The 25,652-nt window shown below is 31.2% G+C and overlaps 2 pseudogenes; one reads left to right on the top strand and one right to left on the bottom strand.

Annotated features, from left to right (window-relative positions):
• Window positions 1–18,230, bottom strand: part of LOC100789598 (uncharacterized) — a 39,781-nt pseudogene extending 21,551 nt beyond the window's left edge.
• Window positions 18,231–22,929: 4,699 nt separating this feature from the next.
• On the top strand, window positions 22,930–24,923 carry LOC102666387 (homeobox-DDT domain protein RLT1-like; annotated as a pseudogene).
• The last annotated feature ends 729 nt before the right edge of the window (window positions 24,924–25,652 follow it).

Below are 25,652 nucleotides of genomic sequence, written 5' to 3' on the forward strand. Positions count from 1 at the left end.
CTCATCGCACCTGAGGATACGTAGGAGCAAGGACAACACCCTTGTCGATCCCAAAAAATAAAGAAACATAAAAAGGGAAAATAAATAATATTGAAGTCACGTTTTTACACACTCAATTAAAGGTTGTCGTCCCTCGGTGCATTGGGTGCTAATACCTTTCCCATGCGTAAACAACTCCCGAAACCTTATTTTCAAAATTTGCAGACCTCTTTTTGGTTTTTTCTAACGTTTTCCTCGAATAAACATTGGTGGTGACTCCCACATGTTTTCCTTTTTGGAAGACGCTCTTTTGGCTTTTCGCCTCACCCTCTTGTCGAAGGGTAGGTTGCAACAGAGACCATTTGTCCTTTTGAGTGTTATAGCTCACTTTGAATTGTAGAAAGTGTGCAGGAAATGAGATCAAAACTAAATGCACGAGCATTTTTCAATTTCTTCAAGAAATTTCTTTGCATTTTCACCCTCAGAAATAACACTTATGACCATAATGCACATTCGATTGGAACGATCTTATTTCTCAATTTTTGCCTCATTAGAGGTTTCTGAAGTGAAAGTGAGTTCTTCCTTCAGTGCCAAATCCAAATCCATACCACAAAAATAATTTCTACGACTTCCTTCCGGACCTTAAAATTTGTCTCATTCAACATTGGGAGACAATTCACTTGAGCAGATAGACTTGCAGCACTAGCAATATATGCTCACAAAAAAAAGCAAGTAGTCATGTCATATATGATATATAACAAGACAAGACGTGTAAATATTTTGCAGAATAGACCAATCACAAGATACCTAGAACAACGTTAATTTCTAGTCTTTGGATAAAGAAATTAAGTTGTAATTGGTACTCTTAAGGCAATGATCAAATATTGACAATAGATTATGTCAAAGAATAATCTTTCTTTGGACCAACTATTATTCACATAAAAACACCTCTTATAATTGTCACACATTTATCACATATACAATATTATTTGGCCAAATTGCGTCTTGGGCCAAACACAATTTACATAAATAATTTCATACTAATATTTATGTAATTTTAATAAAATCAATTTTCACAATAGGAGTTACTTTAGCAATATACTGCGTCAATTAATATAATAAAAAAATACTAGACATACAACTAAATGGGAATGATATGTTACAGCTAAATTTACACCCAATCATAATAGCAAAAAAAATATAAAACATTAATTACGACAAGTAAATATCATATCCTTAAATTATATTTAACGCTATTATTGATTTATACTTAAAATATAATAAGTAAATATCACATCCATAAATATTATCACAAATTCATGAAAGGAATTAAAAAAAATAATAAATCGTGTATTAATTCCTGAAAGAAATCTTTATGGGTAATCAAAGAAAAGAAAAAAAATATGAAAAGGCAATAATATAATTCACGAAAAATTACATTATTTCCTTAATCCCATAAAGAAAGATGATTTACAAAATTATAATTGATTGACGTTGAACATGCATAAAAAAAAAGGATAGATCTACAATATGTAGCTTTGAACCAAAGACTACGGAGGGAATAAATTTTTTTTTTGTAAAACTCACAAAAAAGGTTACACACCGACACCACTGACCACTTTTTCAACCACTTATGTTTCTTTGACTTTGGCTAGCGTAAGAAAGTTACAGTTTCTTTTGTAAAAAAAAATACAAATTTGCATTGGTTTCTTTATGTTTTATTTTTGGAAGGGGTTGAGGTATCATATCAATCATAATAATATCCCCAAAATAAAATTAAAATTCATATAATCAAAGAGATTCAAGCTAAGAACTTTAAATCCCAATAATCTAAGAGTAATGGTAGCTCTCATACCACTTGTTGGAATTTTAGGAGATCTTTTTAAAATACCAATAACTACTATGAACACATTACGTTAGATTATTAAGAAGAGTTTTAGGAATACATGAATCCATAATGATTGATCAAACAAACACATATGAATCTCGAGAACAATCATAAATAATTGATTTAATGACCTTCCTCAACCAAATTTCCATATTCCTTATGGGACCTTTATTTTCTCTTCAGATGGGGAGAGAAGAAAATTGTTTTTGATTTGGTGTATAGGGTGTTAGAGATAGGGGAGAAACATGAAGACTTTGCCTTGAAGCTTGAAGAAGTTTTATCTTTTACATGCCTACCTCACTTAAGTGGCATTTGTATTGATTGTTGTATTGTGTGTTGCATCTTAGTCTCTATCCTTTATGTCGCAAGCTACCCTTCGGCGGGAGGGCGACGCGAGGCTCACGGGTGCATCTTCCAAGAAAGGAAAATGCGCGGAGTCGTCACCATCGTTTATTCGAGGAAAATGTTGGAAAAACCGAAAAAGTGTGGTCTACGAACTTTAAGTGTGAAAGGTTCGGGAGTTGTTTTTACGCACGGGGAAGGTATTAGCACCCCACGCGTCCGTCACAAAGGACGGCAGCTTTTAACCAAGTGTGTAATATCATGTCTTCGATTTGTTTTATTTTCCCTTTTTTACGTTTTTATGTCTTTTTTATGCCTTTTGTATTTTTTATCTTTTTGTGGTCGACAAGGGTGTTTTCCTCGCTCCTACGTATCCTCAATTGCGATGAGGAAATCAGACCTATGTAGTTCTTTGAGAACTAAACGTTGGTTAAGTTGTTTTGATCTTTTTCCGCAAAATCGATTTTAACCGCACAAAAGTCGGTTAAGGCATTGGATCATTTAAACGATCTTTTGATTCTTTTGAAAGGAGAAAAACGTTAAGGTATTGGACCATTAACGATCTCTTTGTTTTTGAAAGGAGAGAAACGTTAAGGCATTGGACCATTAACGATCTCTTGGGGTGGTCGACAAAAGCGGGGCTTTTGCTCCTACATATCCTCAATTGCGATGAGGAAATCAGACCTACGTAATTCTTGCAAAAGTAGTAAAGTTACATGTTGATTTTATGCTTTTGAATGTCCATGTTAACCGATAAAAGCAAAGAGGACCGTTTAAGGCATTGGACCTTCAAATGGTTTTTAGTGATTTTTGCGGACAAAGCTTGATTTGTGAGTTAATTTTAGTTTTAGTTTCACTTTGGTTATTTAGTCAATTCATTCAAGGAAACTTCCAAAGAAAAACGTCCGATTGATTTTTTTTATTATTTTATTCAAAGATATTTTGATTATTTTATTATTATTTTGCCTTTTTTTGGTTTAACCGTGGTTACAGTGCGAACGATCGATTGGTTAGATTTTATTTTAATGGTGATTAAACGAGATTACAACACAAATGATCGGTTGAAATTCATTTTATCATTTATTAGGTGAGAAAATGACTTAAATAAAAGGTTAAAAGCTCGTTAAAGCGGAAGAAAAGAAAACTGAAAGTAAGCGAAATTAAAGTGAAAGTACACAAAACAAGTAGAGACCACTAAGGGTGCATAGAATGAATTGAAAGATTCAATTTTGGGAACTTACCGGTTGAAGACTGAAGAACGACGAAGAACGAACGAAGAACAGTGAAGAACGGAGGCAGATTTTGCTCACGAAAACGTCTCGGAAGCACTTCGACTCGATTTTTCTTCATGGAAACGTGTTTTTTTACCCAAAATAGCTGAAATGCATAGCCTAGGGATCATGAACATTTTGAAACAGCCCCCTCCCCTCCCCTATTTATAGGGAAAAAGGGAGGTGCTTGCCACCCAGAAACTTCTTGAGGAAGATTTCTAAGCGCACCCCAATTACTAAGTTCACCCACCTTTTCGTACTTTACGGAAAAGTTACGGAAGCCTTACGGAAATGTTTCAGATTTGATTTTCATCTTTTTTTTCTCTTCCATTTCACCAATGTTAAGTGAAATATGCTTACCCAAGATTTTCGGAAATTTTACGGAAGCCACGGAAGCCTCGGAAAGCATTTTTCAACAACGTGGAGGAGCTTGCCTCCCAGTTGCTTCCCCCTTAAGCAACCCAACTTCCAAAATGTTCCGGAAGGGCCTAGATTCGAATTTCTATTTACACCCTTATCTTGATAAGTTCACCCCCCCCCCCAATTTTTGTGTTTTTAGCCATTTTCTTTCTGAAATCTCAGGAAACTTTTCGGATTCCACCGTGATGAGTGTTAAGCCTTCCGAAGCGATCAACAATGGTCCTCAGATGAAATTAGAGTGTAACAGTTTATTTACACACACCCCACTTTGCTAAATACACTCTCGTTTTCGTGTTTTTGACCGGTTTCTTCTCGAAACATCTCAGAACTTTACGGATTCCACAACGATGGGTGTTAAACATTTTGAGGTGGTCAAACGAAGGTCGCATGCCGACAAACGATGGTCCCCGGACGAAACTAGGGTATGACACTTTCATATGTGCATCATGCATAATCATGTAGGAGTAAGAAGAAAGTCTCTATCTTCTTTAGTGTTTAAAACTCTTTATTTTAATCGATTACAAGCTAATCGTAATTGATTACACAAGTGTTTGTAGCTTGTAGAGAAGTTTCTCATATCAATTTAATCGATTACAAGGTAATCATAACCGATTACATAGTTCAGTTGAGGCAATGATTGGTTTTTCAGAAGTCTCTACTTTAATCAATTATCAGGTGATTGTAATCGATTACTTCTCTCTTAAAAGTGTTTCAAGAGTAATCAACAATACTTTAATCAATTACATCAAGAATCTAATGGATTACATTATTCTTGAAAGTTTGCTAGGTTTGGGAAGAACATTTTAATCAATTGAAATGATAATATAATCAATTACTTCTTCGAAATAATCGATTACATTGTATATTTAATAGATTACAGGCGATCGTAACTATTTTCTATATAAATAACCACCTTGTGTTTTAACTTCTAAGTGCAAAAATAGTATGAAAAAGTGTGAGCTGAAGATGTGATACAAAGAGAGAAGATAACATGCTTAGATACACTTCTAAACTTTTTTTATGAAGATCTCATTGTGAAAAATGAGTTGTGAATTTATCTTGAGTTCAAGAAGGCACTCATTCATTCAAGCAAGGTTCTTGCATATGATTGATCAGGTTGTGTCTTACTTTGAATTTGTTTTTCGTGTACATTGTTAGTATATGCATGAATTTTCGAAGGCATGCTAGAATAGGTTTTTCTAGTTTAGGTTAAGGATAGATTTCTCTTAGGTTCTTATTCAGAAAAGACCCTAGGGTTGATACAGTCTCTTTTTCTGGTAGGAATTGAGATTGCTTGTGATCACTTGTAAGAATTTTATATGCATGGTAAAAATATAATTCAGGTTGGATTAGATAATTAGATTAGCTTCTCTAGAAATAGAGAGTGAACCAATATAAAAATTGATGTACATCTTCTCTTGATCTTATCTTTCTTTCTCATTCTGGTCTTGATCAATTTACTAAAAATTAGAGAAAATATCTTTTTAAGAAAGAGCTTTAACAAAAGATTTTGTGTAAATGGTGATTGATTAAATATTGGTTTATCAAAAGTTTGTGATACGATCCTTCAAAAAGAAGTTTTTTTGAACTCTGATTCTTTAAAAGTCTATTTTGATTTAGAAACTAATTCACTCTCCCTTGGTTTGTGAGTTTCATCATCTTTTTTCATGGAGATCATAACTGTGTCTCAAGTTTGTTTTAAACCTATTAGGATTTATATTATCCCCTAACGGGCTAAGCTGATTTCCGCTCATTAAGCCCATATTGATTTTCTGTTGATAGTCTAATAGGCTCACCAAATTATATAACTTATATTGTGCCCATAAAAAAATATAAATAACTAATACAAATGTTATGCTTAATTACTCATTTAGTCTCTATAGTTTCCAAATTTATCCATTTTAATTCATATAGTTAGTAAGTGGATTTTAATTAAAAAAATTTAACGGCAATAACCTTTTGAGAATTAAAATCTAAACTTTAAATATTAAAAAATTTATTTATTAACCACAAAAATTAAAATGAATAAATTTAAAAATTATAGAAATTAAATGAATAATTAAACTTAAATGCTATAATATAATACGGAGCCCACGTTAATTAATTAATTAACAATTATAAAATTCGTAACAGGGGAGGGATATGTATATCGGGATTTATGGAGTGTCAAAGGGAGACACTAGTTTCATGAGGGGAATGAATGGGATTTGCTGGTTAGTAAGTATTTTTGCTGCATTTTTGGAGTAAAAATATCACCTAACCAATATTCTATGGTAGTTGAATGTCAATCATGCAACTCATCCCAAGTAGGCACCGATATCTATCTGTATAATATCATACTTTTTTTGCGGATTTAAAAAAAAATTGTATGGACTAAAACGTATATTTTTATATATAAGAACTATAATATAAAAGTATCATGAGCAGGATGTAGGCTAGGAAATTATCAGGGGTGAATTTTTTTTAAAATTTAATCATTTAAATATTTAACTTCTAACAAACAAATATTTAATAAATAATAAATTTTATATATTTTATTTTATTTTTTATTAACAGTAGTATATATATATATATATATATATATATATATTATTAATTGGTATATATTATTATGTACTAACTAGTATATATTATGTTATTTTTACTGAATAGTATATTTATTATTATGTATTATTAATAATATTTTTTGAGGGGGGCTAAAGCCCCAGAGTGCTCCCTGTCAATCGTGAGTATAAAGATTAAATAAGTAATTAAATTTAATAATAATAATAATTTTTTAAAAATAAATTACTCTCGGTGGCCCAAGAGTCATGGATCTGCCACTGGTTATTATGATTGATATCTTTTCTTTTTTCCCTCTAACTCACTTTATTTCTATTATTGTTATTATTATTAGGATGAGAATTGTAGATGGATTTTTCTACTGAACTTGAGATTCTTCATTCCAAGTTTCTTTACTTGTTTTAAGCATGTAGTGTCCTTGTTCCTTTGTCCAAGAGAAAAGGAATGAACATTTATTTTTGAAACTTTCCCTTGCCTTTTCTCTCAGTAGAAATAATTCATCTACAGTATATTAGTATGATATTTGGGCATACTCTGACTGTGTGGAAGGATTGTTATGCTAATTATTTGTTTGATTTACTATTTTCTTTTATTTCATAAACTTTTTTGGATTTAAGCTTTTATTCCTTAATTTAAATTTTGACTGGCTAATGGTTTTAAAATTTGTTTCGTTATTAGTTTTAGTCTTTATATTTAAGTAATAAATTGATAATATAATAGCGATAATTAATCTAAACATACAGGAAACTAAAAGCATGATTTACAAAAAAAAAAAAAAAAGTTAAACATGTACATAATTATCCGGTCACTCTTCTTAATGATAAGTTATTGGACTACCATTAATATTACAACATTGTTATTATTTCCTTCTGAGGTATAAGAAGAAAATTAATTCACGCCCATTAAAAAAATTAATTAACTTCATTAATGATAAAAAGAGAAAATTGTTGGAAATAAAACTCTAATTAATTTAAGATTTTTTAATATCATATCATTAAATAAGAGAGAGTTAATTAAAATTTATTTATATTTTAATCCATCATACATAAAAATTTTGTGCTTAGATTATAATTTGAAAGAATTATTTAACAAAAAAAACTAAAAATGATATAAAAAAATATTCAGAGACTTTAACTGACCAAATTTTAAATTAGAGAGTAAATGTTGTAATCTATAAAAGTTTAGGAAAAACATTGGTTATGATTAGATAAAAATAAGAAAAGTATTTTTATGAATTTCAATGTGTATTTTTTAATTTTAATGCATCAAACGAATAAGGAAGATATTATTGTTTTGGAAACAAAAATAATTTTCAATTAACATAAAGTACCAATGATTTCATACGGTGCATTATGTTGAATAAAATTATTGGTTTTTAAAGAAATCATTGTCCATGCACCTGTAATGTGGTGGCTTCTATTTGTCAGGGTAATTTCAATGAGTGATTCCCTGTGTTTATACTTACTAGGTAAACAAATAGATGAATTCGTCTTTTCTTAAAGTATAATATGATGATAAATTGGTTTCTAAAATATGAAAAATATAAATTTAGTCTTTGAATATATAAAAAAATACGATATATTAATCTTATGGTTAAATTTATGAGATCATGTTATCATTAAGTTATGATATTTAAGATCAATTTGACAATAAATTGAATTTTTTTAAGAATCAATTTGATATTAAATTAAAAATTTTAGGGATTAATTTATCATTAAATTATTTGTAGGATTAATTTATCATATTTTTTTATACATTTAGAGATTAAATTTAAATTTTTTATCTTTTATAAACTAATTTATTAGTATCTCAAGTTTTATAGACTAATTTGATTATTTAGCCATTTTTTTAACCATCTTCTTTATTTTTGGGCTTTGTTTGATGGATACATAGAATGATTGGACTCCGCTGTTGTTTTCTTCAAATGTTTTCATGAAATAATTTTATAAAGAATGGTTTTAGAAAATGTATTTTTAAGACGATTCTTAGTTGAAAATCGTTTTAAAATGATAGATTTTTTAAAATGATTTTTCAGAAAATCATCTTAAAATATTTTTTTTAATAAATAAATAAAATATATTTAGAATTCTAAGATGATTTTTTAGAAAAATCGTCTTAAAATGTCTACATTCTAAGACGGTTTTTTAGAGAACCGTCTTAGAATGTATTTTTAAAAAATAAAAAAAAAATACATTGTTGATTCTAAGACGATTTTTTAGAAAACCTTCTTAAAATGTAGAGATTCTAAGACGTTTTTCATAAAACCATCTTAAAATATATTATATATATATATATATATATATATATATATATATATATATATATATATATTAAGGATTCTAGGAAACTGTCTTAAAATGTGATTGTTTTTAAAAAAAATTAAAAACCACTACAAATAAATAAAAAAATTAAACTTTGAGAACAACATGTCTAACTCCAAACTAAACCAAATAATTACACTAGTTTACAAAGTTCACAAACCCATAAAAATTTCTCCCATATGTACCACTCTTCTAGAGATATAATAGGAAAATTATTGCACTGAGCAGGGAACAACTCATCGATTTGAGCATGCAAGTGCTGCCAATAATCTTTACATGCGGGCAACTTTTGACAGTATATAGTGAACAAAAAAAAGAACAGTAACTATAGTTAACAAGAAATAAAGATGTGCACCAATAAGAGAATAATATCATTTCATAGTGATTAAAATTTCATGAAAGAATAAAGGATAAAAAGACCAATAGTTCTGATTTTAGGGTAAATTACATTCCTTCAAGATATGTTTGGAAATGATGGAAGGAAAGAGAGAGGACAAATGTTTTATTTCCAATAAATACTTTCTAATTAAATAATTTGTTAAAATAAAAAAGAAAATGATAAATTAGCATAAATTTAATGGCCTAATATTTTATACTTATAAATATTATTGAACTCTCTTTAGTTAACAAAAAAAAGTGTCCTCCCTTTTAAAACACACTCTCCAACGTACCCTCATTTTGAGAAATTACACTCTCATCACCTGAGTAATTAATTTGTAATTAATATGTGCTACACTTGGTCAATTTTTTTTATATTTCAAGCAACTAGTGCATTCAATTGGAAACTAATGGCTAAAATAATATTAAAGCAAACACAACACTTTATTCAAAGATTCTAGGTTCCCACACAAAAAAGGTACCTTAGCAGCCATGCTCCTAGCTCTTACCCATTTTGAAAGAGTTGTTCCTGATTTACCAGAGTCAAAATTTGACGTGGAACAACAACTAACGGCAGCAATGTCTAAAGCCTTCTTCCACCTATTATTAAGGTTTCAAAGAAAACACTCATTTAGGGACAGACCAGTTAATTGTAAACCTTGATGATTTTATAATAAAAATTACAGTTCATGTAGATTTTGTTTAAAAAGACAGTCCATTGAAAAATATAATTATTTTCACGATTAATACTATAAAAGGAAACAAAAAGATTTACTGAAAGAAAAAATAGCTAATATTTAAATAGATTGGGTCCTGACACTAATCAATGAATTTAAATTGGAGAAAATATTCTATATGTAAAAGTGTAATCTAATCAGAAATAGTTAGATATATAAGATTATTACTATCTTCCAGTGACTGTATATAAAAATTAGTAAACTCAACACAAATCCCTTAGGCACTTAAAAAAATCATAAACATGGATATTGAACAAACCATAGTTCCTCACAAACAATAGCACAATCTACCAGATTTCTTCGAGTCCTGTATTGAAAGATATAAATGTGAAACTCGCAAAACAAATTAAAATTATATTCCTATTTGAAACATTATAGAAATAATTGTATCTGGGTAAATGATATATGAATTATATTATTAATAATAATTCAAAGGCTTTATCATAGAACTTTTCAAAGGATTTATTAAAGCAATAATGGCAAACCAAGAGATCCTTGATACACGTGACCTTGCATGCTAACCTATATATAATGGGTAGTATAAAGAAAAAACTGAACAACATCATGTGTACTATCTATTATCACTAGTAAAATTTTAAGGAAAAAAATATAACAAACATGAAACAAAGAAGACACTCTTCAAATATCACACTGCTTGCATATTCAATGGTGGATTTCATAGCCATTGATTCATCTACAGTTACGATGATATCAGTAAATATCTATACCATGACACATGTTACTAGTAATAATCACTTTACTTGTATTGTAGCAATTACTTTTACTTTCATCCTATCACGTGTTACTTGCTGAGTTTAGCAATTAATGCCTTGGGTTTAAAGGCTCTGCTTTTAATTGGTTTCACTTTAGAAGCAAACACTTTGCATTCATACCCAAAAGGTAAATAGTGATGTATTTCATATCATTATCCTCTGTATTAATTTCCTAGTTTCTAAGATAGATCTTATACTTGTCTCATGTTTGTTTTTTTTGGAAGAATCCAAATGATATATTTTCCTTATTTCCTTCTTGTATGTCAAGCTAGCACTCAGGATTGATAAATAATTAACTTCAAAGGCTAGTGTTCAAGAAAAGAATAGAGCAACCTGTTTTTAAATGCTATATCATTTTACATTCCAAATTACAAATTGTTTGTCTGACAACAAAGCAAAAATTCTATAAACCTTGAAGATTTCATGATAAGTAATTTTGCTAGACAAGTAATTTTCTCTACTAGAATTTGTACAAGTAGCATACCAGCCTTTTCTGTTGCATTGTTAATAAGTGACTCATCCAAGCCAATGTCGTGATAATGTGCATGCCATCTTGAAAGCCCTCTTAGTTCTCCTATTCTGAATCCAATAACTTCTACAACATGCTGACAAAAAATTAAACTTTCCTATATGAGAGCTTGCAGTGAAGTTTGTTTAAATACTTTAAGTAGATTCAAAAGCAAATGAAGTTCTAATACCATGTCAAGAATGGAAGAGTAAAACTTCAATCGATTACCTGAATGCACATGAATGTTTTATATCTCATAAAAACTTATACAACACACTACCATACCATAATGCCTACTTTGTTAACACATGATAGGAGTGCAAAAATGGCCTAGCTCAAGCCCACTAATGGGATTGGAATTCAACAAAAATTTATAGCAAAAAGCAAAAAGACCTAAACACAATCTTCATTGATCTAGGGAAAAAAACTAAGACGGGGTGCAATAAGAAGCTATTTGACATGAACATTTTTAAAATATTTGCTTTCAAACAATTACACATTTCTCCTTATCTGCAAATTAGTAAATATTGCTGCACCTGGAGGTGGTCCAAGACAATACATTCAAGTTCTTTGCCTGCATCGGAGAGAACATTTGAAATACGCTTAACACCCTGTAAAGCAACAAAGTTGCTGAATGAAACTGCATTCATATAGAAGGGGAATACACCTAGATAAGGTTGTATATATACCACTTCTCCAACAGTGTTAACGAGAAATTGATGAACTAGTGGGCTTGCACCACCTAAAAGGCTTAGAAACTCCTCTTGAGGTAACAAATCAAGTCCTAGTAATGGAAGATGGAAACAAATGAATTAAAGGGTAATAACCAAAAAATAAATAAACCCATAACTGTTATTGAGTTACCATGATTTATAATCAGAGTAGACAAAGTTGAAGGTTCAATACTTTTCTTCATTAATTCTTAAGCATCTGACATAGGCAATGTCGAGATGATTCGCAAGAATGTTTCTTCCAGTTCCAAGTACAATGATTTGTTGCTGGGTGATATTGGTGTTGCTGAACCATTATCTTTGTATACAACCAGTACCGGTAGCCAATCTTCTACGAGCTTCCCTCTCACCTGAACAGAGCAAAGAAAAAGGCATGAATTAACAAATGCATAGGGTGTTATGGTATTTGGACAAACCTTAAGTGTAGTTCCATAATAAAGCACTTGTAGAATAATAAAGTTCATTTATTACCTATCTAGAAGCAAGTATGGTGCTGGCAGAGACAACATTGGTGAGCCTAAATGTACACCTGAGAATAACAGCAGGAAGGCCAGGCACAATGTTCCTCCATGCATCATCACGAAACGCCCTTTGCAAATCAGCAGTGAAGACAACTTGCTCACTCCATTCTCTAACTGCGACATCAACAACCCTAAGCTCAATCATCCTCTCCACCAGCCATAGAAGATGCTTCCCATTTGTTGAAGCCTTATGCAGATTCAGCCTCTGAACAGCCCCCGTCTCGTTCAGATCCCCTCTGAACACTGGACTCAAATAATCCTCCAACAACTCCTTCACCGTCTTCAAGCTCATCCTAAACACCTTCTCCAACACTCTCTTCGCTGTCTCCCTCAATGACAGATCCCAAAGAATCTTCCCTATGAAAGCCTTCACAAATGTAATGTTGTCGTAACTGTTCATCGCCGAGGAAATCAATCCTTGCAGCATCGCATCGCATGAGTCCTCTCTCGAAGGCCAAACCCTAGCCACAAGCTCCTTCGACTCTTTCTCGCTAAGGAAGGGGATTAATTTCACCACTTTCTTCTCTTCCTCCTCCGTCCACGGCACCGCCTCAAGGAAATCCACACACTAGCGCACACACTCCTCGAAGAGTTCCAGCGCCACCAGTAACAGACCCAGCGCCGTCGACGCCCTGTCCACCGCGATGGTGAAGTCGTTCGTGTAGAAAAGCTCCAGGACGATGAAATGCAACTGGATCGAGCCAACGGCGGGAGCCACGCCGAGGTTGAGGTGGAAGAGATCCCTGTTGAAATTTGAGGTTGCGCTGGCCCAGGGTGGTGAAGGAGAGGCCCACCATTACGTTGATCGTGAAGAGGGAGTTCACATTCACCAGGCCGCAACGGTGAAACGAACCCTAAAGGGGGGGATCCAAGAGAGAGAAACACGTACAAGAGAGTGGGACAGAAACCAAATATTTAAAAAAATAAAAAATATTCTAAGATGATTTTTACAAAATAGTCTTAGAATAACAATCTTTTAAGGCGGTTTTCGCGAAACCATCTTAGAAGGATCGTTTCTAAGATCTCATATTTACAAAAATGTCATCGTCTTACATACTAAGACGGTTCTTGAGGAACCGTCATCGTTTTGTTATCGTAAAAAATGCTTTTTTTATTAGTGCATGGACTACAAACATATTTTATTTGTCTCCCTTTCGCTAGAGATACAAATAGAACTTACCTCCAAAAATCAATACTTTTTTAATTTTATTTTAAACTTTGGAAGACTCATTAACCTTAGACCCAAAAATAGTTGAATAAGACACTCAATATATAGTTTCACAATTTAAAAGAAGAATGGAGCCATCATATATAATTAAAGTACATCAATCTTACAACAATGATATATACGTTAATCCAAGAGTTACTCTTCATTCTTATGATTCATTTTTGTTAAATCTAACGAACAAAATTTGATACAGATGATCTTGGTAATACATAAATACAATTCAACGGTTGGATCAATAAAAATTACATTTTGTATTAAGTTATAAAGATAGCGTAATAATTGTTAAAATTATACCAGTGTAATCTAATCTCTCCTTTGTGTTTGTGTTTGCACTTGTGTGTATTTAGTCCCTATAAATTATACTATTTTTTTATAATTTCAAATAATCTTTAACTAATAACAAAGTATTTAATATATATATATATATATATATATATATATATATATATATATATATATATATATATATATATATATATATTGTTAGCACTCCAATTATCAAATACTACCTATGGTCCTTACAAGAAACAAATGAGAATTTTTTTTGTCTCATTATAAGAAACACATTGTCACTTTTAATGTATTAATTGTTAATTTTTTTAATATACTTAATTTATTGTGAAGTTTATTAATGAGATATTGCCTTATGTTTTTTAAAAGAGAAATTATTGGGATATTAACAATATAAATCATACTTATTGGTTGAAAAAATTATTCCTTGCATTATAAGTAATTTTATTAAATATAACTACTACTACTTAAATTATTTAATTCTATGGATATTTTTAGAATAAAATTTAAATTAATATTTTTAAATTTAGTTATTTTTTTATTAATTTTGATGAATCAGATATTTGTTTTGTTATATAGGATCAGAGATGATAACTTGTTATTAATGTTTTAACTATTTTCACTAAGTAACAAATCTTAAAAATGGGTGGACTGTTTGTTACAATATTGCTTTTCACTACTGTATCAAATTATACTTTCTTACATATTTTTCACTTTCAAAACTATATAATTTAAAACATTTTTTTATTGGCTACATGTACAAATTTCTGAAATAAGGTGTACAACTAAAAATATTTAACTCATTTGATACGATACTTTAGAATGTAAAATAATATAGTTTCAATATCATAGTATCTATTTGTATTTCTTACTTCTTTTATGTTTTCATCAAATTAATCCCCTTTGTTTCTTATCTTAAAAAAAAAAAAAAACCCTTTGATTGTCCGTTTGTTTCCTTGTTTGTTTCTTTAAAAATATTTCTTTTGTAACATGTTTTTTGAAAGTAATATTTCTTTTATAACCTGATCATCAGTTAGGTTACAATGTTTTGCTCCTTGAATAGGATTTATTTGTTGGCAACTAACGGTCAATTATATGTACAGTGCATTTTAGTTACTTCAATACAGCCTTAATTTGTCTATGCATCAGTATCACTCAAGTTATATAGAATAAAACTATTCTTAAAAGTTAGTAAAAAAACTTATTAAATTATAAGTATTTGATAAAATTAATTGTCGATATAGTTAAAAAATATAAAATAATATATTTAAAAAATATAATAAAAAAATTGAATAAATATTTTAAGAATAAAAAAGAAAATAAAACATGCAAAGCAGAAGCTAGCATTTTTTAAAAACGTTATTTTCAATTGTTTAAAAAAATGTGAAAAAATACTTAGAAAAAACTTATTCATCAAACATTTAAACAAACTTTTCATCTAATAAAAAAATTTAAAAACTAACTTAATGACTTGTCAAACATAATGGTAATAAATAAAAAGTTTTCGCCCTTAGTCAAATATACATTGTTGGTCATGATACATTAAAATTAACATGTGGAGTTATATATAATATTCACTTGGTGATGGAAGAAACAATGAAAAGAAATAATAATTTTGAATTCATCTCATTATAAAAATTATTAAATTAACATTTAATATTTATCTATACAAAAAATTAAAAGCAATATACATTAATTAATTATTAGACAATGATCAATTCTTTTCTTGTTTAGGGTGACAATTTTGTAATAAAATTATTTTAATCCGTCATCAATGTACTTCGCCAAACATAAGTCAGTATTCTTCGCATTTTGAAGTACGTGCTTTGTTGGATTAGAGTTCATTAACTTAAGTTTGTTAAAATGAATTTACACAATTTGATTTATGTTTTAAACATTTCTTTGTTCAAAAGTATATTCAATGAAATGAAACTTTTAGATAATAGTAATTAAAAATACTTTTAAATGTGTAATCAATGAAAATGATATATGAAGTTCATTGTGTATTATTAAATATGATTATACTTCTGCAGCTTAAAAAAATAGGATTATATGAATTAGTAATATATTGTTAAAACTTAAAAATAATAAATAAATTATTGAAATATTAATAAACTTTATATGGTTACAAAAGAGTCCCAAAGACAAACATGACTCAAACCAAAAAGACCAAAGCAGCATCGATCTGCACAATACATCAAAATTCAAAAGCCCGTCGAAATTACTATCGCCCAACGTGACCAGCGGTTAAACCGAATACATAACATCATTCAAGCACCCATATCCTGATTACATAAAACCAAGATAAAACTATTTCCTATTGCAGATCAAGCAACTATATTTTATATATATATATATATATATATATATATATATATATATATATATATATATATATATATATATATATATATATATATATTACACAATGATCCAATCACAATTTATAGCGTCCATTCTTTTACACACCAACTATTTGTGAATTTACATGTCTAAACAAAATTCAATTCCGCGTCAGTTTCTTCAACCTCTTTTCAAACCAACATGACTGAGGATAATTGAAACTGCAAATTGTTTTAAGCTGACTTCTATAACCAGGATAAGTTAAAGACTTCAATTAAGCTGCAAATACTAATTCAAAAACGAAGGAGACGTGCAGAACTTGGAGAGTTATGCTGAGTGAAGGATAGGGTTAAAATTGGAAGCATATTATCATAAAAAAAAACATGTCCTCACTTGCTTTTAAGATAAAACGTAAGAATGGAGTCAAAAGTAGGTACAATAATTACTTTTAGGGGTCCCAAACATCTGTCCAAACTCAATTTTTGTGCTTTAAAAGCATGTTTTAGGCTTTCCACTGGAGAACCAAGCATGCTCATTGATATCCCTATAATGATGCATTCATTAATTGTCAAGACCAAGTAGATGAAGTTTATAGCTCCAGATCACGTTGTAACGGGTTAGTCAATTTGATCTCACTTGCCAAAATTGTGAGAGGGATATATTTAAGAAACATGAAACATTAAGGTGGTGCTTGAATTCATTTTGAGTGTTTATTTTCTGTTTTTAATTTTTAATTTTTGAAAATATTTTTTTTAATTTCCAAGATTTAGAAAATATGTATGGAAAAGAAAATATTCTTAAATATTGATAACGTTGATTTATTATTTTTAATTTTGAGTGTTTTTTTAAAATATTTAAAGAAATTTTTTTCTAAATTTTAAACAAATATTTTTTTTTTCAAAAATAAAATTTCAAATTGGCGTGATTAATAGACTCATAATTAAAGTCATTTGGATAAGAGATAGGTTATGTGAGGTGGACTATTGCAAAAGGGGTCGAACAATGAACCTAAAAGTCTAACACCCACCATTAATAATTTTCTTTGAAGTGATAGCCTAATACAGTAAAATCGACTGGGTGTAGGGGTGGAAATGAGTCGAGTAAAACCAAGCTTTACTAGGCTTGAGCTCGGCTTAAGTTGAATACGCAAGGCTTGAGTTTGACTCATTACCTGTTATAGGCTTTTTTTTAAAGGCTCGACTCGGCTTACATAAAAGTTTGACTTGGCCTACGAGCCTATTTAAAAGTTTGTCTAAAGACGTCTTTAACCAATTAATTGTTTTAAAACCTAGTGAAATACTAACTAAAAAAAGAAACTTATAAAATTTCGTATAAGTAACGTACAAATCCAAAAATAATTGATAAACAAAATCATATTGAATTAAAGTTATTAAAATACAAAGTATATCAAAAGAAAATGAAAAAAGAGAGCATAATATTAAAAAATATATGGATTAGAGATGATTTATACTAATATAGCCAAATAAAAATATTTAAATTGTTTGAAAATGTCTTTACAAAATATTTTTTTCTTTGGAACTATTAACCTGGTTGCATTATCCTTTTAACTTGAGTCTTTTTCTTTTTGAAAATTTTCCACATGCAAGTAAACTCTCTAAGCACTTTATGCCACTTCATCCTGTCATTCATAATGACATAAAAATGCTATAGATAATAGTTATTATTATTATTATTATTTTAACAAGCCAGCTTTTCAAGCTTAATAAGATTTTTTTATAGTTTGGTTTTGGCCTTTTTATCTAAAAAAACTTTTTAAAAAGCTTGAGCTTGGCCTTTATAGTAAACAAGTCAAGCCGAGCCGAGCCTTAAATAGGCCGAGCCATAGACCCTTGACAAGCGGCTTGGCTCATTTCCATCCCTAGTGGGGGCATGCCATTGCCAAATGAGAGGCGAATCTTTGCTTCAGAAGCTGCCATTCTGCCACTGATTGTGACCAAATTTTAGAACTCTCCAAAAGGTTGTTATTTAATTTAAATCTATTAAATAATGTCATATCGAACTTTTTTTTTCTTTACATTAAAATAAGTTCGTTAGTTACAAAATGTAAGTGCGTATATTCAATTTAATTTAAGAAAATTGAGTTGGAATAAAATAAATACGATTTAATTATTGAGTTTAATTTGTAGGACCATTTCACTATTAAAAAAAATTGTTAAAGAGGATTTTCTGTGATTTTTTTACCACGATTATTAAACCGTCTTAGATCTTTTCTTTTTACATCAGTTTTTCACAAAATTGTCTTAGATTTTTTTAAAAAAAAAATTAAAACATTAATGTTTTTAAGATGATTTTTCAAAAAATCATATTAGAAAGTTTACTTTCTAAAATGATTTCTTGAAAAAACCATCATAAAAAATTAAAGACTTTCTAAGACGGTTTTTTCGACAACCATTATAGAAAGCATGTTTTTTTTTGTCATACAAGTAGTTTAAAATGAACCAAAATTTCATCAAATTGAAATCAAAATAGAAAAACAAGACATATGATCTTATTGCTTAGTCATATTGGCAAGCAACATGAAAATGTGTTTCAATTTCCAATTTTCCACCACCAATGACAAGCCTAAACAATAATTAAAAGCATTTTTATCTCCCTTTTCATACTCAGCTATTTGTTTCATCTCTCTATTTTCTATCATTTTCTACCAAGAATATCATATGCAGTAAATTGTAATCATATTTTCTACTTGATGGTTGCATTATAAATACGAAAATTGTATAAAACTATAAATTGAATGAATCAGATAAAAAGAAAAATAAAACAAAATAAAAACTCTCTAGAATGATGGATGAATATAAAGAAAATATCCATATGCAATATATGGTTCTGAATAGTGAGCATCTTCAAGATGTGGAGCATTATCATTTGATTGGAATATCAAACAAAATAAAATTAACTGTATAGGTTACAAGTTCAAACCAACAAATAGTTTGTGGAGTATAAGTGCATGTAAACCAATCTAGCTTTAGATAAAAACTGATGGTTAACATACTAATGACAAGCTTCCACACTTGCATGAATGCATTTATATCCGTCTAATGAAAAAGACAAACTATTTATAATTTTATATATAAAGTTGTATGTATAAAAAAAATCTCATTGACTTCAGATATACACGGATGACCAATATTCCCTGGCAAATCATCAAGAAATTAGAAGTTTGTCACTTTATCCCAATTTTGCAATCTTCCCACATAGACTGAAAATAAAAATAGACTAAATCCCTATGTTAAGGTTCTATAAATTTATAAAAGGAACATTCCACACAAAGGGTTCAAATCAATCAAAACAAAACAAAAGCAGTAAAGTATAATAAAAACAACTTTTTTGGTATTCATATCTACTTCACAATTTTTCAGATAAATTTCTACAAGTATGACATAATCAATTGCTAAACTATAGTGGAAACCATGATGATTTGCTTGCTTGGAGTTTAGAAGGAGATAGTTTCCCATGGCTGATGGAGAAAAGAGCATGACCCTACAACCTATATGTCACTCCATCAATACAACAAGATTGGTAATACTTTTTCTCATCTACTAGTTATACTACATCACCAATCCATTCTACTACATGTGAACTATCTGAAGATAATGCAGAGTGTTGTCTAGCTTAGAAATAGACTCAGATTCACACTTAGTTGGCTCAAATAATTTAGGAAGAGACTTAGATTCCAAAATTTCTTTACCAGTCAAAACTTTAGAATTTATTTGTTGAATAGAATTTTCACCTAGCAAGCAAGGGGAAGGACTAGAAGTATCACTAACAGATTTCATAGAGTTATTTGGATCAAGATTCTTATCAATAGCTTACCACATCTTTCTCAATAAGCCCATTCCTTTTCTTGAATTTTGTGAATCTTTTAGCCTGTGCTGAGGATATACTCTACAAAGAAAAATACATAACAAATTTATATTTTGAAAAAAGGCTTAGCTAATATCATATAGATATACAACAGAAAAACAATGTCAAAAGAGATGGTAACACTACTAGAAAAATTGGATTTTAAGTCGGTTCTTATGCCCATGTCACGACGGTTTTCAACCGTCGTTAATGCCAACGTCGTAAAACGTGTAAGCTATTTTACGACGGTTATGGGACCGTCGTTGTAAGGTTTCAATACTACGACGGTTATATATAACCGTCTTAGAATACGCGAAATATTACAACGTTTCTTCGATAACTGTCTTAAAGTGCACAGATAATTTTGGGTTATAAAGACGGTTGTGATGCCCGTCTTAGTAGGTGCGCATCGTCTACATTTTTAAGACGGTTTTGATGACCGTCTTTGTTGTTATGCCCATTTACGACGGTCTTTGTGACCGTCTTAGATGGTATGTCAAGACTGCGTACGAAGACGTTTTAGGGGAAACGTCTTTGTATGTTATGCCAATTTACGACGGTTTTGGGAACCGACTTTGTAGTTCTACATTATGTTGTAATTTTACGACGTTTTCGGGAACCGTCTTTGTATGTATAATTTTTTTTTTTATTTATTTCGTTTTATTGATGCATTTTTTTTACATTGATCTCTGGTACCTATAAATTATATCAGACCATGCAAATTAAATAATAGCATCAAATGAAATCTGAACAATATATAGCATCAAATGACATAATTGTAGCCAACAATTGTAGTCATGCAAATTGAATACCCTTTTTTGAATTAATGATCCTCTAATGTATCCAACATACAAATGTACTTGTACATAATACAAATCAATTTTAGCAACTGCTTTTCCTAAAAGATAAAAAGTAAGTTGCCCATTTCTGTCGAACTGATGTGATGGCCTCCACGTCTAACGATGAGCCATCAGAGAACCACTACAAAATTAACATTAGATAAAATTATTAGTAACTTAACAAATATTAACCAAAGTTACAATTGTAATTCCATGCATTATGTTTACCTTGTGCCAGTCATCCTTCAAACCGGCAGTCACGATGCACCACATCCAGTGCATGACATAATATCCGCACTCAAACCCTCCGCTTTGCACATTAGTCTACATATAACATTTTTAATGGTTACTTAACATTCAACACTTAAAGATGTACAAACGGTTCATTACAAACAAGTATTGATTACCTTGGGTTCAACCCACCGAGGTGCACCTTGATTAGACATGCCTTCAAAAGAACTGGTTATTGTCTTCATTGCACTAGTTAAAAAAAATAGCATATATATGACAACCATTTTTGCAGTATATGTAACAACAATTACCAACTAAATGATGCCATGATTTGTATATTTGAATAGAACCTGTTAATTGCGCCTTTGATGCTAATATCAGGCTTCTTCCTCAGAGAACAAAACCAAACGACCGTGTTTTCCCTTGGGTGGAGAACAAATAGTTGCCAATGTGCCCTGAATTGGACAATTATAATAACAAAATTGTACAACAACAAAAAAAAAATTAAATTCCAAGAACAACTGAACTTACTGATTCAAGTAAGCTCCTAAATACAACTGCCTTTGTGATTCCTTGACCCATGTTTCAATGTATTGTTGGCATTGTTGCCGTCTTTCCTTAGCATTTTGTATAGATTGAGGCTCCAACAAACCATATAGTGACTGATCAGCTTTGCTTCTACCGCACTCATTCATAAATCTATTTCGAAGACAAATCATGATTATTTTAAATGTTTGAATGTAAAAATATTGGTTATCAGGTAATCAAACATAAAGGTTGTAGGAAAATGACTTACATGGTCCATAATTGTAGTATCGCTATGTTTAAACACTTGTCACCTGATATTATTTCCGCTAGATCTGCATGTGTGATGTAAAATTTTGCCCCAATCTCAGGAAGTCCAAATTGGTTCGCCTCCCATGGCACTTCCACTGGATTCTGGTACACATAAAACAATATCTTCATCAACTCTCCCAATGGATCGGATTCACCTGCAAGCTTTGCATCACTACTATGTTCAACTGGCTTCGGCACATTAAGGTCAGAATCCTAAGTGGTACAAAAAAATAAGTATTAAATTTAATCAACAAGCACACAAATATTACAAGTGTGTATTCAAATGACAATTTGGCAGGGGGATTATTATATTACTTACATAAGATAAAGGTTTCACTAGATGTCTGGGCCATCCAATGAATGAGTTCACGGCGTCCCTGACATACTGAATCTCTGAAGTGGGTAACGGGACAATGGCTTCACCATCGTATACAGTGTCAACACACACCCTTACTACATCATCTCCATAAGCAACAGTGTGTATGATGCCACCTACTCCAAAGACCTTTCCCCCTGCCACCAGCTGTGTACTGTCACCACAAACAATGTAGAAGCCCATACTACATGTATCAAATGTAGACCGCTCATTACCAACAACATTATTAGCAGCTTCAGCACAACTCTCTTTCGTGCTAACACGTGCAACAAATACGTCAGGGTTAGACGGTCTTGGGGGAGCTGACTGTTGCGTATGAATTTGGGATAATTCACTCTTGATCGCATCCAACTCCATTTTCATCTTGTCCATACGATCTTTGTTCTCGTCTTCTACCTCTTTCTTCACCTCTTGCTTTATAGTTTGTATGATTTCAACCAATCTTTCGGCGGTGATCGCAGGCGAAGAACTGTGGGACCCACAGGAAGCATGTCCAAAGTAGCTGGTTATGGTCACACCATGTCCACCGACAGGAACACGTCCAGGATGCTCTGGACGACCAATGGCAGTGTTTAGGATGTCTTGACGACCATGTGGGACAAAAGCTCCCTGTTTAGCTTGTTCTTGTAATTCATCCTATGACATTGACAACAAATTCACTTGTGGTTATGGTTACAAATTACAATTTATAATTGTGGCATATATTAGACTTACAATTTTGTCTGCGATTTTTATAATGGTAAGAATACTTTTTTGTCAGCGGGTGTTAATGCATTTTCCAAGGTGGTAAATTTTAGCAATTTCCTTTTTTTTTTTACCTTTGTTTCCAGAGCACAAATACCCCACAGAGGAAATGAAATTAGTACTTGCTGAGGAGTTAGGATTGACAGAAAAGCAAATATCTGGATGGTTTTGCCACAGAAGGTTAAAAGATAAAAGATTGATGAAAGATGAAGCTGTTGCTAATGGGCGACAAGATCGTTCAAGTGGTGTCATCCAAGATCGTGGCAGTGGACTTGGGCAAGATTCATGCGGAAGCAGTAAGCATGCTGATCACAGGTATCTGGATCCTAAGGAGGTTGAGAGCCATGGCCTCTACAATCACGAATTGTCAGTTGCAGATATGACTCATGGATGTAGGAACCGTTATCCTGAAAATGTTAGCGGGGTGGATGACACATAATCTGAGAGCAGCTCATTTTTGCAAGAAAGGTTGTTTTCTCAAGGTCTGGATCCATATGATATGGAGCCTTCTAGACATCTTACACCTAACGGAGCTCTTCCACCCCTAAATCCCAAAGGTGCAATTAACATGGGACACAAACCATCAGGATATTTGAAAGTGAAGGGCGAGATAGAACATGCTGCTATAACTGCTGTTAAGAAGCAATTAGGAAGGAATTATCTGGAAGATGGTCCACTACTTGGTATAGAATTCGATCTGCTTCCTCCAGGGGCATTTGAATGCCAAACTGCAGATCCAGCTAATGGTAGGTTGCACCATATTCTATTTTCCTACTTTTTAAATGTCTCATTCAGTTTGTTTTGTAAGACTGAAATGTTTTTAAGTGTTCAAATTGAAACAATGCCATTTTGGGTTAAAGGAATGTGTTGTTACACATCAAATTGTGAAAAAAAGTATATGATGCATTATTCTTTTTTTTGTCATAGGCAGTGAATGCTTAAAGATAGAACTGGGTGTGATAGGGGATGAATTGTTTATGGAACAGTAAATAAGTGTTTCCAATTCCAAATAACCTGCATCATGTTTATATGCTATTCATTGGGATGATTTAGATGCTTTTAAGGAATTTAAGCTGATGCCTTCTTAGTATTGATACTAATAGGGTCAATGACAATCTTATAAGATTATTTTATGGTCTATATTATTAAGAGCACTTGCCAAAGGAGTGTCACTACTCATAAGCTAGTGTTTTAAGGATCTAAGGCTTTGGATATGAATTTTTAGCATTAGAACCAAGTCACCTTAAGAAGTTCACAAAACTTCACAAAACTACAAGGTTTTATTCCCTTGTGTAGATCATTTTACTTCTTTTCTTTTCCTGATGTCTTGCATTTTTATTTGCTTGATTTTTAAATCGCCGACGCACATACATTGAAGAAGTTGCAGTTTTGTTATCCTTAAATTTGGAAAGCTTATTCCTAAAGACCGATGCTGCCTTTTATGGTTCATAACACAGGGCCTTTCTATGTTAATGTGTGCACAATGTGCTATTTTACTTGTTTAGTTCAAGATTGAGAATTGAGATTCTTACCTGTATAATCTAATGTTTGCTATGACTGAACCATACTCTGCTACAAATCCTCTGCTTCTGAATTCTCCAGAAATCTCTGCTGCAAAAAGACAACCCAGTATTAGCTCTGTAAGTGACCTTTCTAATTCATTTTTCATGAGTTTAGCAATGAAATACTGTCTGTTTAAATTATATGACGCATGCTTGAAAGATTGGACAGTGACCTAATTATTTATGTTACAAGCTTATGATGAGAAAAAAGATTTTACTTAAAACTAGCCCTGAAGATGTATCAGAAGATTCAGAACAAAACCCATCTCTGACTTGTTGACTCCCGAATTATTATATTTTTTTTGAAAGGCAAATAGATAATTTTGTTACCAAGACCAATATCAAGCACAAGTCGTGTCCGAATTGGATGAACCATTACTAGAAATTGTCCACAGTAATGTGCTGCTTCTGTAATGCAATTACAAACAGGAAAAAGGATATGATAAAGTTGATTTATATCTTTGCTTCGCATGTTCACCAAATACCACCACATCCAGTCCTTCAATATTTTCTGTCACACTCCACGAAGCTAAAACTGTAGTTACACAAATGTCCCTCACTGAGATGGGTATAATAATCAACTTTATGATTCCAAACTGAGCTGAAATATATTTCCATGGCGTTCGCTTCTTTTGACATCAGTCTTGCGACTCTCGAAATTTATATGACATTCTTTTATACCATTTCTATTTTAAACAATTGTTTTCAATTGTGTCCCTACCTTTAACTGACCTTTGACAGCACTACAAGTACCTCTTGTTACCAAACCAAAGATCCTGTCACCCACCCCTTACCAGAATTTTCTTTTTAATCTCTCGTTTTTAAGTTTTGGATTTCTTCAAAAGTGGTAGGAAAAGGGGATGCTATCATCTTGCCATTTATATTGGCTTCAGAATATTATGTAGT

This window comes from Glycine max, chromosome 8 (assembly GCF_000004515.6).
Source record: "Glycine max cultivar Williams 82 chromosome 8, Glycine_max_v4.0, whole genome shotgun sequence".
NCBI lineage: Eukaryota > Viridiplantae > Streptophyta > Magnoliopsida > Fabales > Fabaceae > Glycine > Glycine max.